Genomic DNA, 6,229 nt, shown 5'->3' with positions numbered 1-6,229 from the left:
AGGTCTCTCTCTCTCTCTCCTGGGGCTATAAATACCCGATGGGGCTCTCTCCTAAAAAACAAATTGTTACCTCCTTCTCTCTTTAGCTCTCTCTCTGACCCAATTTCTCTCTTTCTCTTTAGAAAACTCTACCCAAACCCCACTATTTTTTTGATTTGTTCTAGAAAGATTTGTAACCCTGACCTTTGTATTCCTACGGTTTCAATTTGCTTGGGTGAACTCTGCCCGATCAAATTTATCTTTTGGAGGGTCGCTAGCAAAAGTGTTGTCGGATTCGAAACACTGTAAGCAAATCTGAGCTCTCTTGCGACTTGGCCATGCATACACATGCCCCTTGCATATGTTAATCCTTAAAGTGTATTTGAGACACTTCACATGGTGCAACCATGACACTTCACATGGTGCAACCATGACACTAGAGGCCTTAAATGACCACCCTCTATGATGTGGAGACCCCACTATCGTGTATCTCAGCTTTGAGTGCACTTCTAGACACACACGCCTCTATCAAGGCCTATTTACACGGACACCCACAGCACCAGAGGCCTTAACGGGCCACCCTTTTTTGTTTGTGGAGCCTCTCACCACTATGCACCTTTCTTAACACCCTCGCCTTCGTTAAGGCACTTTTCACAGTCCGCCCAAGGCACCAAATGCCTTCCCGACCACCCTCTTTTGTCAATGAACCTACTAATCCATAGGCACCTATCACAATTCACTTACAACACTGGTGGCTTTCTCGGTTATTCTTTTTTGCCAATGAACCTCTCTACACACATGCACTACTGCGTTTGTGCACAACTCCGCATGCGGCAAACCAAAACAATATGCACTTAGTTGTGTGTTCATTCATTTAAATCAATCAATATGCTTATGTTATGCCGTTATACTGCCAAAATCTTTGCTCATCATCATAAAATTTGATAATGTGTAGCGGAAGCACTACCAAAAATTTTAGAGGCTTTGAAATCACATTGCAGAAGTGTTGCTCAAACTCCCACAAACAAGGTATGTACCTGTAGGACTCATCTGGACCCTTATATAGATTTATATGACTTCCTAAAGCCTTCTCCTAAACCCTTAGGATTTCTTTTATTAGTTAAAATGCAGTCATTATGTCAAAATTCCAATCTATTTACTCTCATATATAGGAGGTTCTTAAATACATTTTGGGATTTTTCATACTAAATTAGGATAGGTTCTGCTAAAAATTTCAAAGTAATTTTTGGGTTTTTCATAATATAGATATTATCCAAATTTTTATACTGTAATCTGTTATAGGGTAATGTCGAATAAGCAATTTTGTTTGATTTGAAATTGAAATACTCAAAAGGGAATTACTGTTATTTTAAAAAATTAAAATTATTAACGTAAGGTTCTGATGTGGCACTATTTTTTCTAAATTAATTAAAAATACTTGGCACTTTTATTTATAGGGATTATGGGTTCAAAACTCTAAATCTAATTGAATTATTTATGAGACTTGTATGTGATGTGTATGCTAAGAGTTGCATACAAGATTGTAGTTGAGTCATGAGTGTTAACCAAGGATTCTGAAATTGTCCAGAGATCCATCTATGCTAGAATACATGTTTCATAATGATGATTCATGTTATTTATGTTTGATTACAATTATAATAATTTTTAGATGCATTTTAACTGCATGAAATATTTTATGGGTATTAACCCAAAAGTGCAACTATTGTGAAATTTGAGCATGCTTCATTTATTTTTAATGGCATGCATTAAAAATATGATCTCAAAAAGATATGTGAAGCTAGTTTGATGGTGAAAACTTGACAACTATCGAGTCAGTCAAGTAGTACCAAAGTTTTGGACTCATCCCTGTAAAATCCCTGCAAAGGGCTGTGATAGTGAAAACCCAAGAACAAATAATCTATCCTTGAGAAAAGTTGTAAGGGTGGAAACCCAAGATCAAGAAATCTAAAGGATGAGTGATATTGTCCCTGATCCACAGCAGATGTAAAGAGGGACGGACTCGGCTAAAAGATGTCAGTAATCCAACCATGTATATGTATAGCAGTTAATTGCGATCAAAGCCAGCTGCGAGAAGCCTTGATGAAGGTTCCTTTACTCTGGTGTCAGCCTCTCTACTTTCAAGGGTAAAATGTAAAACAAATTTGTGAATGAACACCCCTTTGAAGTATGTATGCTCATAATGGACCAAGCGACTCGTGTCTCAGGATGTTGAATCAGGATAGTCACTTAAATTTTGTGAATTGTTTGCTAGCATGACATTTAATACAAAAATAACCTAATTTGAAAGATAATAATATGGTTCATGCATATATGATAGGCATGTAAATATATAATTATTTATTTTATTAATTTTGTAAATTGTTTTTTATATTTATAAAAGAATTTTGAGATACAAGCAGTTCTTTATGATTATTTAAAACAAATTATTTTGGTTATATATGTAATTCATAAAAAAATTATGAGATGCAAGTAATTCTTTATGGTTATTTAATTCGACTCAGTTAAAGAAATTGTCATATGAATATGTATTGTGATTATGAAAAAAAATGCTTGAAACAAATGTCTTTTGGATGTATTTTGAAATATCACGAGTATTGTGATATATTTTGTATACATAGTTTCATATACACTAGTGACTCGAGAGAGCTCTATTAGTACATACGATGATATTAAGTTGTCTCACTTGTTTTTATTAAAAAAATTCAGGTTCACAGAGATGAACAAGCTGATGCTATAGTACACGAGGACTCAATTGTGATTTTATTGTAGATTAGGTTAATTTAAACTATATATAAGTTTTCATGATTTTAGCTTGTATGTACTCTGATATTTGTTCAATTGAATGAAATGTTTTTGAAATAATTATTTTGGTATTTCTTTTACCTATGACGAAATTGAAGATTCAGAGTTGGTTTATGTCTTCCGTTGTATTTCAAAAAGTAAAATTTTTTAGTGAATTTTTAGTCTCTGAATTTTCAAGGTGTTCCAAAAGTAAAACTGCTTTATTTGTAAGCTTTGAATGTTTTATCGAATCCTGACTTAGTCGTCCTTTAAATTGCAAATTGCTGACTTAAATCAAGGACGACTTGACAAACTAATGGTGAATTGCCCAACGAATGAGCAGAACAAAGAGGATTTATCATGAATACCCTCAACAACCCTTAGAAGCCAAGAATGTGCCCAACGGGAACATACTACACTTTTAAGGATGAGCTATCAGAATGGGGTCACATACGAGAAGTTTTTGAAGTTAGATCTCCTAACCTTCAAAGACAAGGCTCATCCAGAAATCGTCGAGAGCTGGATTGAGAAAATCGAATGAGCTTTCTAAGTGTTGTTCATGCCAAAAGGGAAAAAGATAGGTTTTGGCATTTACCGACTTAAGGATAACACCAAGAAGTGGTGGGACATGACTCGATGAGTCTGTTTCTCCAAAGCGAAAGTTATCTCCTAGGAAGTATTCTGGAGAGCTTTTCTAGAGAACTATTTTTTCCTCTACGCTCATGACCAAAAGAATATAGAATTCTTGGAGTTGTGCCAAAAAAATCTAAGTTTGGTGGATTACACCACTAAATTCCATAACCTAAAGCGATATTTCTCCAACCTCTTCATAGACAATCGTGAACAGTCAAGTAAGTTTATTTGAGGGCTAAAGGAAGGGCTCTGTTATCTGATCCTGACCAATATGCCCTCAACTTTCTCTGTCATCGTTACAACAACTATCATATTGAGTGGAGAATGGGAATGCTATATGGGTATCTTAAGCAAGAAGCCAACTACAGTTGGTGAGAATTCCAAGAGAGGCCAAATTCAAAAGCCACCTTTTCAAAAGAAGAACCATGAAAGAAAGAAATTTGTTCCTCTGGCCAAAAGATGAAAATTACAAGGTGGTTCCAAACTTATTCAGCAGTCCAATAGTATGTGACCTAGCAGCAACCGGTTGCACGTTGGACAACCATGCCCCCGTGAGACGGGAGGTTGCCTTTACTGCAGTAAGTTGGGCCACTACATTCGTGAATGTCACAAGAACACGACAGATAAACTAAAGAGAAACACTGGAGGACTCTAGCCTCCTCGATCACCTCAACCACCGTAGCAACAATAGGATGCTCAAAAGAAGGTAGTTGGACGGGTCTATGCCACCTTGATTGAGCAACTAACCAAGGAAGATCTCGTTTAAGGTACCGTTCTAGTAGTTGGTCAAGCGGCTTCCATATTATTTGATTGTGGTGTCACTCATTCCTTTATTGTTATAAATTTTGATAAACAATTGAGTGTATATGGTGAATCCCTAAAAAATATTTTAGAAGTGTTCAACCCAGTTAGGAATAACTCAGTTTGTGTAACCTATGTATCAAACATAGACATTGTATTAGAAGAGCAACATCTGCATGTTGATACGATCCTACTCGATATGATTAAGTTTGATGTCATATTAGGTATGAATTGGTTACATAAATATCACGCCAAGGTTCTATACCGTGAAGGGAAGGTTGTTTTATCTCAGCCTCGTGCCCCTAAAGTGGAGTTCAGAATCTCGAAGTCTGTCCTAAAAGACTGAGTAATATCGAAATTAAAGCCATAGAAGTACTTGTTGAATGGATGCACTACCTTCCTAATCATTATTGTCTTAACAGAACCAGCAATTATGCCTATCGAGAACTTATAAGTAGTCCATGAATTTCCAGATGTGTTTTTGGAGGAATTGTTAAGATTTGTCATGCTTCACGAGGTAGAGTTTAACATCAAATTATTGCTTATAACCGCACTGATCTCTAAGGCACTATACTATATGGTGACAACAGAGCTCGAGGAGCTCAAGAAACAATTACAGGAGTTGATAGATCAAGGATTCATTCGGCCAAACATATCGCTTTGGAGAGCGTCGATTTTGTTCATGAAAAAAATGATGGATCGTTGAGATTGTGCATAAATTATAGAATGCTCAACCATGCCACCATAAAAAATAAATACCCGCTACCCCGTATCGAAGATATTTTTGATCAACTGCAAAAACCTAAGGTGTTTCCAAAGATCGACCTTAGATTTGGTTATCATCAACTTAGAATTATGGACGATGATATTTTAAAGACGACTTTCTGAACAAGATATGAACATTATGAGTTCATAGTAATGTCTTTCAGACTCACCAATGCCCCCACAACACTTATGGATCTAATGAATAGGGTGTTCAAGACATACTTGGACACCTTTATGATAGTATTTATTTACGATATTTTGGTGTGCTACGAGAGTATAGAGCAACATTCAGTGCACTTGATAATTATTCTAGAGATTTTGATAAAGCAACAACTGTTTTTTAAATTCACTAAGTGTGAGTTCTGGCTAAAAGAAGTTATGTTCCTTGGACACGTAATTTCCAAAGACAGTGTCCATAGATCTTGCGAAAGTAGATGTCATGGTAAGCTGGGAACAACCAAAGAATATTCGAGATATCTGGAGTTTCCTTGGTCTGGTTGGATATTATGAAAGATTTATTTAAGATTTTTCAAGGACCGCTTTGCCTATGACTAAACTCCTAAGAAAGGGAGTTGAATTTGAATAAAATGACAAGTATGAGAGAAGTTTTCTAATTCTGAAGAGAAAACTTATGACCACCCCTATTTTGGCCTTACCATGTGGTCAAGGTGGTTATGTGATATAGGCCAATGCCTTATGAATGGGCTTAGGTTGTGTACTAATGCAAAACAAGAAAGTTATTGCTTATGCCTCATGATAACTGAAGATTCTTGAGAAGAATTACCTAGTGGTAGTTTTTGCACTAAAGATTTGACCACACTACTTGTATGGAGAATAGTACGAAGCATTTACCGATCACAAGAGCCACAAACACCTATTCTCGCAAAAAGAATTGAATATAAGACAACGGCGTTGGCTGAAGTTCCCCAAAGACTACAAGTTCACCCTCTCCTATCACCCGAGGAAGGCAAACGTTGTAGCAGATGTCTTCAACTGCAAGGCTTGAGGCACTTTGACCACCCTCATGTGCACGAGATGTAAGCTAGTTGAAGGCCTTCTCGCATGAAAGCATTTTGCAAACAATCAGGGTACTATGAGATTATCAAATCTGACTATCCAACTTGAGATACTTACTAAGATTATCAAAAGTTAGAAAGATGATACACAATATGAGAAACAAAAAGCACGAGCCCAACTGAAGGATACCTCCTTCTGTCTTAAAGAGAATGAAAGACTTTAGGTGACAAAT

This window comes from Nuphar pumila, chromosome 11 (genome assembly GCF_984573655.1).
Source record: "Nuphar pumila chromosome 11, dmNupPumi1.hap1.1, whole genome shotgun sequence".
Classification (NCBI taxonomy): domain Eukaryota; kingdom Viridiplantae; phylum Streptophyta; class Magnoliopsida; order Nymphaeales; family Nymphaeaceae; genus Nuphar; species Nuphar pumila.
The sequence above is the reverse complement of the archived record's forward strand: the minus strand, read 5'-3'. Positions refer to the sequence as shown.